General features: G+C 40.9%; 1 pseudogene; it reads right to left on the reverse strand.

Moving 5' to 3' along the window:
• Positions 1 to 6,388: 6,388 nt before the first annotated feature.
• LOC142438259 (olfactory receptor 6N2-like) lies at positions 6,389 to 7,323 on the reverse strand (annotated as a pseudogene).
• Positions 7,324 to 11,339: the final 4,016 nt, after the last annotated feature.

An 11,339-nucleotide genomic window follows, 5' to 3' on the forward strand; every position in this document is an offset into this window, starting at 1 on the left:
TCTCATGCCAAGTCCTGCCTTCACTGTCTCCCAACTGCCTACAGAATATCCACCTTATGTCTATTAAAAACCCTAACAGGCTCCCTCTCTAAACCCAGCAACTCTCCTGCCTCAGCTCCTGGACTCACCGGAGCCTAGCAGTCACTCCTGCCTGCAAGTGTTTGAGGAACCAACACAATCTCAATCTACAATTTAAAATCAGCCCTACCCTGAACCAGCTCCAACTTTGATTGTCAACAACAGTTCTGGCATAGACACCCAGGGACAGCAACAAGCCACCTATACTGTAGTTTCACTCAATCAGGTCTGGGAAGCTGTACTTCTCAAAGACAGAACCACTTCTCAGAAAGCAGAATTCATTGCTTTCACTCAAGTACTCCACTTAGCAAAAGAAGATTCCTAGAACTAAAGTGTTCCCCATCATAAACAGTAAGTGAATAGCTCTCCCCGCCAACCAAGCCGAAGATCTGATCCATCACTCCCTGCATATAGGGCCCTGTGCTCTTCTTCAGCTCCAACAACCTAGGCTTTGTGTCTCAAATCACACAAGTGTCATTCGCACTAGACATTAAGTGGCCCTTACATAGCCCATACAGACCATAGAGCTCTAGAAAAGTTAAGAAGATGAATGGAATTATGAAAGGTCATCTATCTGAACTAACTTTGAAACTGTACCATTCATAAAGAGACCTGTTTCCACTAGCCCTAATTTGAATCCATGCCACTCCTCTCTCTCCCTTTTTCCTAAGCCCCTTCAAGTTGATGTATGGAAGACCTAATTCAATCAACCATACCTTATCAGTCACACTACCACCACTGGCAAACTACTTGCCCTATATCTATCTATCTCTTAAAATATTTTCTCTGAGAACATGCAGACAGATGTCTACCTGCTCCTGATCCTGCACAACAAGACCTACCTGTAATCAACCCAAAAGACTGTTTTGCTGAAAATCTCCATTTTCGACTTCTGAAACGCAAGTTAAAAAAAAGAAAAAAAGAACATTGTTGTCCTGATGACTCCCAGAACAAAGTCCTTGAACCCCAATTGACATCATCTGACTTGGGTGAAATTAACCCGTAATTAACCACACCATGACCATTATTCCACTCAAATGATGGACCCTACCACCTTTGCTTTACTAAAACCTCTTCTACTTAACTGCATACTCAGTTCTGTTACACTCAATCCCTCCCTAGTCTCAGACACGTACATGTAGCAATTCACATTTCAGGAAACAATCCCTGAACAAAGTCTGCTAACAGAATACACATATTATTAGGAAAGCGAAACCAAAGTCATCATCACAACCAGTTTGTTACTTCATAAATCAGGATAAAAGTAGCTTTTCTCTACATAAAGTTTATAAACATAATATAACTTAACACACCAGCTCATTCTTACATTCCTATATTCACAACACCAACTTGTTCTCACACTTACATTCCCACACTCCTATATTCTCTATTCATACAACATTCATTTACATTCCGTGCCATGCCTGCACACAATCACATGCCAATGTGCCCACTCACACTGATTGGTACAAACTCACTCACTTACGTTCATGCATCCACATACCCACGTCTGCACCCCCACCCATTATGGCACAGCATACTCCAAGCACAAAACTTTAACAAACAACTCCAGCTGGTCCTAAACTCCACTTCAAAGTTTCTCACCTCCTTGCAGCAACAACTTACATCCCTGGCACAGATAACCCTTCAAAATCATTGTACATTAAATCTGTTAACAGCTAACAAAAATGTACGTATAGTAAATCAATAAGTCAAGAGCAGTTGAATATAATCTTAAAGCACTCTGCAACATGGTTGAGGAAATCAGAAAACATCAGTGGGGCACCACCAGCCCCTCCTCGCGGCTTCAAAGTTATGTCATGTCATGGATTATGCCCCCTCATTGGGTCCTTGGCAATAATTTGTGTACTGTTACTTTTGGCTCCCTGTGTGCTTAAATTTTTGCAGGGCCGAATGAAAGCCATCTCCAACCTGACCTTCAACCAACTCTTGATTCACCCTTACAGTCTGCTGCTGACCCATCCAGGCCCCAGACCACCCAACTCTTTTTTTTTTAAATCATTTTATTGGGGTTCATTCAACTCTTATCACAATCCACACATATATCAATTGTCTAAAGCACACTTATACATGTGTTGCCCTCAGCATTCTCAAAACTCTCACTTTCAGTTTTGGCTCCTGGAATCAGCTCCTCATTTTCCTTTCCAAGGGCAATGTAACCTAGAGGAATTACTGAAATCAGAATGAAGGCTAAACATGGTAGTGGGAAAGGAGGAAAGCATAAGGAAATAGAGGAAAGGAGTAGGAGGCAAAGGGCATAAATAGAGGCCTAAATACAGACATACAAATATGTAAATATATTTATAATTATGGGGGAAATTGATCTACGTGCATATATTTATAGGTTTAGTAGTAGGGTAGCAGGTTGCTATTGGGCCTCCTTGCGCACATTCCCTTAATACAAGAGCACTTTGCTTAGGTAAACGGTCACTCCAGAATACCCACCTTCCCGACATGATCACTGAAGACAGACGTGTGCATAAGCATACGTGGTGAAGAAAGCTGATGGTGCCTGGGTATCAAACAATATAGAATCTGGTGTCTTAAAGGCTTGAAGGTGAACAAGTGGCTATCTAGCTTGGAAGTAACAAAACCCACAGGGAAGAAGCACGCAAGGCTGTGTAATCACGAGGTAATGAGGGGATCTGGTAGTAGACAGACACCAAAGAACAAAAACCATCACTGTGGGACCACCTGTCTCTTAATCCTTCCCCTTGTCACTTGACCTCGACAGAAAGTAGTCAATGATTAGACACTACGCCCATTACCACTATTAAGGGTTTGGGATGTTTGGGCCATGTCCGGACCATGCAGCCGCCACCCCCAGCTCTCCCAAAAGATAGCCATCTGGACTGTGTGGCCCCGTTTCCCCCACCTCTCAAGGATAGAGCTGGACTATGCAGTCCCTGCCTCCAGCATTCCAAGGAGCATATCTCTCAGGCCAGGTCTGTAGAGTCTCTTCCTTCAGGATTCTGGGATGATTTACTCACAGATCACATCCTGACTCACATCCTGCAACTGCAGCACCGGAAGGCCCTCCTTCCCCTTACCAGCACATACGTCCTTGGCTCAAGCCCTATATATGTCCCACTGTCTTACTGCCAGGTGTGATTTCCCTGACCTAACCCATTGGGTCTGAGAACCCACCCGGGGACTCAAGATGCCCCTGTCCTCCTCTGCTCTCCCTTCCCTCCTGGAAGTTCTTTCCCTGTCTCAATAAAATATTTCTCAACTTCACATTCCTGGCTAAATTATATCTCTGTTCTGCACCTCCATCTCCAACCTCTCATGGATGTTGTTTTGTTTTCATGAAAATAGATATCCAATTTAACAGCACGACTTGATAAAGAGACTGTATTTCCGCCCCCTCCCACCGTTGAATAGATTCCAACTCTTTGTTGAGTTTCTACTATGCACAGGTGAATGTATTAACATCAGTGTTCTCAGTCCCTTTTTACTGGGCTGTGTGCCTGTTGTGTCAATTCCAGGCTCTGGTGGCTGCTATGGGTATACAGTAGGTTTGAAGATTTTCAAGTGTGAGGATGATTACTTTGTTCTTCTTTGCTTATCTGAGGCCCTTTTCCTTTTTGTGTAGAGTTAGCAGTTTTTTGTTTATCTCTTAAAGACTATTGAAGGAATTTGAATTGGGATTGTATTATATCTATAAAAAGCTTCCCATATTTATAAGGTGTAACATATGTTAAATCATTCTATACATGAGTATGGCATGTATATCTCCTTTGATTTTTTTGAAATAGAGATTTATGGCACACACTGTTTGTACTCAGCTGTTAAAGGTTTGTGGCCGTCTGTGCCACCATGGTATAAATGCCTGGTGACTGCTTCCTTCAGTTCACAACCAAGAAAACCATACTGAGAAACAAGTTCTATTCTGTAACACATGGGTTACCATGTGTCAGGATCATATCACCAGCAACTATGTATTTGTTTTTAAAATACATTTAAAACTTATATTAGTTATTTCCAGTTTAATTACATCAGTATTAGAAATGTGACCTATGTATTAATTCTCTTAACTATTTTGAACTTTGTTTTATGGCCTAGTGTTTGTTTAATTCTATGTATACTTGAAGCCACTGTATGTTCTGTATACTTTCAGTGAGTAACTTTTCTTAATTATTTTCTTTACAGTGATGTGGATATATTTGCTTATGATTTATGTGCTTGGTATACTAATTACTCAGAATAGAATTTAAAACATCAATCTATGATAAAGGATGTGTTAATTTTGCACTTGCTTCTTCCACAGAATTACAAAACATCACTGAAAGCCAGACTTCCTCCACCTGGAAAATCTTTTATACTACAAAGCAGAGCAGAAAGGAACATATGAATGCAGTAGGCTGGCTGATAAAAGCAGAAAAGATGCTGGGTTGTTATTTATAATCTCTCTTTCCAAATTCAACCATGAAATTATATCAGAGATTTTCAAACTTTAGCTTGCTTTCTAATCATCGTGAGGCTCTGTTTCACAAAGTGCTAGGCTATACCTTCAACTTTTTAATTCACTAGGTCTAGGACACACACACAAATACATACACTTTTATGAATACAGTTTTACTAAGATGATTCCAACTTCTTTTATGAATGTTAATTTTCCTCAATGAATCTATTTCCCAGTATTTGGAAGAAGACCCAGAAAAGCCTAATCATCTTATATGCATGTGACAGTTGGACATTGAATGAGAAAGACTAATGAAGAGTTGATGCATTTGAATTGTGGTGTTGGCTAAAAATATTGAAAGTAACCTGGATTGACTACTAAGAGAGCAAACAAATGTATCTTGGAAAACATACAGGCAAAATGCTCCTTAAAGGTGAGGATAGTTAGATTTCATCTCACTAATTTTGGACAAGTTGTCAAGAGAAAGGAGTCCCTGGAGAATGACATGATGGTTGGTAGAGTGGCAGTAAAATAGAGGAAGTCCCTCAGCAAGATGCATTGGCACAGTGGTTGCAAAATTGACCTCAAATATAAAAGCATTTGAGGATGATTCAGGACCAGATGGTCTTTGGTTCTGTTTTACATAATGTCACTATGAGTAGGTAGAAATGCAAGGGCTCCTAACAACAACAAAATCCATATTCAAAAGTCACTGAAAGCACTGAAGACATTGTCCTCAAGATAAAGACAAGATTTTTGTAACCTTGTGATTGTGAAATACAAAATACTTTTCAAAAATTACTTTGCACATTATACATATCAATCTTGGCTTATATGCAATGTTTAAAATAATTTCTCTTTCTAGTCCATATTTAAATGAAAGCTCATTTTAATAAAAAGTCATTTAAACTCATATGTTCATATGTGCTCTGCTTCCTGGGTTTACCTGGAAAGTAAAAAAGCTGAAATTAATAGGTATGATCGTAAGGATGAAGATTTAGTAGTACCAGATTCTCTTTCATTTTTAAATACTTCTTTTAGTTAGTTAAATGAGTTGATAATCATTGATTTTGGAATGATATCTTATTTTTCAGCCCTGAGATATTTAATGAGAAACTTTATACAAAATATTCAACTGTACAATGCTATGTCTATGGAAGTGATCATGTAATTATTCTGTGAGGTATGGAGCCTAGTCTTACTTCTAGAAATAAAAATAGAAAGAACAGAATGGTAGGACTCCTCAGGTAGAAAGTATGTCCGAGGCAGCTGTGTAAAATAGTAGGCAATGTTCACTATAATATGTAGTTTTGAGAGTAAATTTATGGGAAAAATAGGTCAACAAAGGAAGACCATGACTCACTGTAATGAATTTCCATCTACTTCTGCTGGTTGATACTCTTGGATGCAGCAGCAGGGTGTGCAGCACAAGTACTGCAGGTTTTATGCTTCACAAAAAATAACACAACTAAGAGTCAAGTGATGCAGTGGAAAGAACTCAGGTTAGGAATATGACAACTATGATGTTATTCTGTTTCTACCAACTTCCATCTTGTCATGCAACCCAAGATAAGTCATTTCCTTCCTCCTGACTTCGAATGTATCTGAGACAGAATAGTTTTGACCGAAGGACTTCATACATTTCCTCACTCAACCCTAACTCAAAAATTAAATTCAATGCTGTCCTGATGGCATTAACTTATTTGCAGATGGCATTTGCTCAAATAAGTCATAAACAATTATTTGTAGGAATAATCTGAGACGTGAACCTAATCTAATTATATTTTCACTAAAGCTCATCTCCTTACATATTTCTCACCAATGAACTGATTTTTCCAGTTAATTAGTGGATGACTGATGACCCTAGAGAACTTGAAGATCCCTTTAACACACAACCCTAAACTTTTGAGCGACTCTCTTCAAAGCCTCTTTCACCTCTTTGTTACGAAGGGTATAAATAACAGGGTTGAAGAAAGGGGTAAAAAGAGAATAGACTAAGGCAATAAGCTTGTCTTTGCCATCAGCTCAGATCTCGGGGGTCCAACATAGACAATGAAGGCAGAGCCAAAGAAAAGTGTCACTACAGTCATGTGAGAGGAGCAGGTAGAGAAGGCCTTGGCACGACTTGCTGCCGAGGGCAACTTCATTACAGCTCTCAGGATCCCACCATAGAGCCCCAAAATGAAAACAAGGTTGCAAGTATTGATTGCTCCAATCACTGCAATGTGGATTCGAGCATGCCAGCTTGTGTCCACACATGCCAACCGCATTAGAGGCGCCAGATCACAAAAGTAATGGGCCACCTCTTTCCAGCAGAAGGGAAGAGTGGCTGTGAGGCTGGCTGGCACAAGTGCTGCTGAGAAGCCAGCCACCCAAGTGGTCCCTGCCAGCCATAGCTGGACCTGTCTGCTCATCAGTGCATGGTAATGGAGTGGGCGACAAATGGCAAGGTAGCGGTCCCAGGCCATCACCCCTAGCAGGTAGCACTCAGTCATGCCCAAGGAATGGAAGACATACAGCTGGATGAAGCACGCAATAGATGAGATGGGTGACTGCCCATGGAGCAGGGTATGCAGCAGTGTGGGTACCGTGGTGCTGACATACCAGATCTCCAAGAAGGAGAGGACACTGATGAAGAAGTACATGGGTGTGGACAGCCCAGAATCTGCTTTCACCAGGACAATGATGAACAGGTTCCCTGCCAGGGTGAGGACATAGATGCATAGGGTTCCCATGACGGTAAGAGGTCGCATAGTTTCAGTGACAGTGAAACCAGCAAGGATGAAATTATGGATCCCAGTGTCATTAGCATGATCCATCATTCCTAGGAACTGCAGGTGAAGACAGACGACAAAGTACTTCAAGCTTCTTTCTCACCTGGGAACTGTAACAAGAGTAAAAGTATAGAACATATGAACTTGGATAACCTTACCCATTCCTTCATTATCAAGGGCTGCTCTAGAAGAACCACCACAAGGGCCTAGGTTTAGCAAACATTGATTTCCTCACAGTTTAACCAAACTAAAAGCCATCAAATTGATTCTGACTCGCAGAGACACTACAGAGCAGGGTGCAACTGCTTCTTTGGGTTCCGGAGACTGAAAATCTTTCCAGGAGTAGAAAGCATCATCTTTCCCCTGAGGAGCTGCCGGGGCTTCTAATTGCTGACCTCCAAGCTAGCAGCCCTCTGCATAAACACGACCCACCAGGGCTCCTCCACACAGTTTCAGAGGCTAGAAATCCAAAGTCATGGTGCCAGCTCTAAGGATAAATTTTGTTTCTCTGCAAATTCTCGTAGATGTTCCTTATCTCTTTGAATTTCTATTTCTGATGTTTTGTTTTTGTTTTTTGTATTTTGGCATCTTTCTTTCCCCATGGGCATTTAATCTTGTATGTGTCTGTTTGTTTTATATGTCTAAATACATTGACTCAAGATAGATCAATACAAATCCTGTTTCATTACCATGACAAAAACGCTCAATTCCCAAAGGAGATTAGAGCCACAAACACACATTCTTCTGGGACACATGATACAATCCATCCCTTTCCCTTCTTTGCTTCCCAAATGCATGTCCTGACACATGAAATGCACATTGACTCCGTCACATCATCATAACAATCTTAAATCAACAACAAATCTAGCATGTCACCATATGGATGATCTAAATCAAGCATGGTCAAAATTACTTTTCATCTGTAAGCTTGTGGAATTGAGACTACAAGTTGTTTGTTCTCAAAATGCAATGACACCAAGAAATGAATTACACTTTTTTTCATTCAAATCGGAAAATTTGGAGGAAAAGAAGAGAACTTGGGAATTAAGTTCAAAACCTAACAGAACACATTGCATTAGCTCTTGAGGTATGAAAATTATCATCTGTTCTCTGACACTGTGATAGTCTATATGTGAATTCGATGGTATCTGTGTGAAGGTAGGGGCAGAGTCCCACCGCTAAAAAGAGATACAGCTCGATGATGTCTCCTAGCGTGTATGACATTTTGATCCAAGTGACACTGAGACATTTTCTTTCTTGTTCCTCTTCCCTTTCTGTTTGCCTGGCTCTGGGATATTCGGCCCACAGAGATCATAGTCCTTGTGGCTTGCTAAACCTGACAACGGTGGTGTCCTGAATTGTTCCTGCCCACCTTGGATTTTCATGACTCCTCACTCTCCAGTCTGGGCTCTCTCAGCTGCCTGCTTTGCTCTCTGCTTCCTCCACTGGCAGCTTCATGAGTCTGATGAGGCCTCTGGTTAGCACTGGATGCATGGACTTCAGTTAGGCTGGACTGCTTGATAAAGAAATGCTTTCATGATATAAATTTATTTCGGATACATATATGAGTTTCATTGACTCTGTTTCTCTCTCCTTCTCTCTGGAAAACACTGCCTAACACAGAAATCACCTAGACAATGATACCTCCTTCTAGACTTCTAGAGCTGTGTATGCTTTCTGAATTCTGGATGGAGGCCTCTTGCCTCTGGACTTTAGCTTTGTCTTCCAGGCCCACTGGAAAACAACTCTACTCCCCCAGCTCTGGGTCGCTCCATTCTCTAGTCCACGTGAATGTTGAGCCCGCAATCTTAACACCAACAGACCAATTCCAAAATTACTTCCACATGTTAAGCATCTGTTAAAGCAGCATTCCATCCTTGTGGTGCCAAATGCTGTCGGAGGGATCTAGTATTGCTGCAAAGAAATGAGGCAAGTGGTTGGACTTCTTGCAGTTGAGGAGGTTAGAAATCTGTGGTCAGAATGCCAGGTCTATTGAGAAGGCACTTCCTGTTTTTTGTTCGCTCTAGAGGAAGATGTGTGTATCTTTGAGTTTCAGTTCAGTTTGGCAGCTCTCTTTTCCCCTTTCTGGTTCTATCTTGCATTTAATCCCATTCATATCACAAAAGGAATGGATACAATATAAAAACTCACTAATCTTGCCTTATTGATAATTGACATAACAAACACAACACATTCCCCAAAGGCATTACAGCCATAGGCATAAACATTTGGATTGAAGGCACACATTTTCTTTTTGGGAGGCACAACTCAATCCGTAACACACACCATCAATTCAACGTTCCTCACTTTGTGCATATGAAACAGAAGGACAAAGGATTCAGTCAATATCAGAGCCTGCTATATCAAAATTGGAGTGGATTCTGAGTTTTCTGGTGTGCGAATCAACACTTCTTACAGCATAAACATGACACCAGGGTCACAGATCTGCTAGGAAGTAGGAAAACTGCCACATTCAGATATCCTCCAGACCCTGATGAAATACTTTAAAGTACTCGTTCTATATCCAATGATCAGCTACACTGAGGTGAAGAGAGAAATATCCTTTCAAGGATTTTCCCTGAGGGGTCTTCAGAATAGATCCTTGGAGTTCATGGATATGCTAAGTTAGATTTGCAGGAGGAAGTGGTGGGAGAAGAAAACGTGGGCACTCTCCCCACAGGTCTGCAGTGCTCAGAAGGATCGCGTGAGAAAAGAGCATGTGAAATATGGGCATGCTAAGGAAAGGGTTCCCAGGAAGGACATGCACAAGGAAGTCTCGAAGAGAAAATTAATGAGATCAGACCCTCATAATATTGTTTTAGAATCCCTGTAGTCCAAAAAAAAGTCTTCAGTAGGGATTGACTTTGTCAACTTTTCTCTGCCCCTAACTCTTAATTGACAACGCATTAGGCTAGTGCTACTCTTTACCCAACGCACCTTTGCTCTATAAGAAATACAAATACAGTTTAAATCCTCATTACAACCTTAATATTTCATGGTACTCTAAAACAAAACAAAAAATATTTATCCAGCTGGTTTTGGAGTAACTGCTCAATGTCTGTGCCCCAAGAGATTTTCCCCCCTATTCGAATAGGCCTCACTCAGGGGAGGATCAAGCCTTCTTCTTCTCTTCAACTACTCTCAGTTCCGCGGCATCTTCCAAGCTCCTTACCTGACTGTTCTGATGATATGAGGACTTGTGTGTTTCACCTTGGAAGCTTTCTGTTCCTAAAACCCTTCCCTATTTATACACATACTGCTAAAAATACTCCTATAGTCTCCCGACATATCTATTCCCTATTCCCCGAGGCTTCCAGGTGTGACTAACTCTCTGTAGGGCATCCTCTAGGGAATGCCGTTAAACACAGGGAAGCTAAGAAGATCATCTCTACTTCTCCAATGGCTTTGCTCAACTTTGCAACCCCTATTATTAGGCTTGGGGATCTAGTTCAAGAGGTGCTGCTCCCTCTGGATAAACAGAATCTTCTAAGTCCCAATAGGTTCTCGTGGCAATAGAAGTTCCATCTCACATGTCCATGGGTATCCATGAAGACTCAAAATTTCAGCACACTAGAATTCAAACACACCTTCCTTAAATGTTCCCTTTAAAGAAAGCATTCTTATTCAGGCGCTCTCTCTGATCGCTACTATACTCATGACCATAGTTGGACAAGCAACCAACACATCTCCATATCTATTGCTTTGGTCGCCATCTCTAAATTCACCATGCTTACAGCCTTTTACCTGCTGATTCAATCTTTATGGAGTGAAGCTCTGCTTCTTAGATTCTCTGAGTAGATTCTAAACACCTGCCTTCACATTCCCGTGCATGGGGTGCAAGGGTCTAAGATTCCAGAACCATTACTTACACCATCATCACCATTGTTTTTCCAAGGATATTCCTTGGAAGGTTTATGCATAAATCTTTTTCATTATCACTTTTATTTTTTTAGACCTATTTGGGTTTAGATTTTTATTACAGTACATACTTGTGTATAAGCTGAGTTTTTCAGCACATTTTAAAAATCAATTTATTGGGTGCTCATACAACTCTTATCATA

This window comes from Tenrec ecaudatus, chromosome 1 (assembly GCF_050624435.1).
Source record: "Tenrec ecaudatus isolate mTenEca1 chromosome 1, mTenEca1.hap1, whole genome shotgun sequence".
In the NCBI taxonomy this organism is placed as follows: domain Eukaryota; kingdom Metazoa; phylum Chordata; class Mammalia; order Afrosoricida; family Tenrecidae; genus Tenrec; species Tenrec ecaudatus.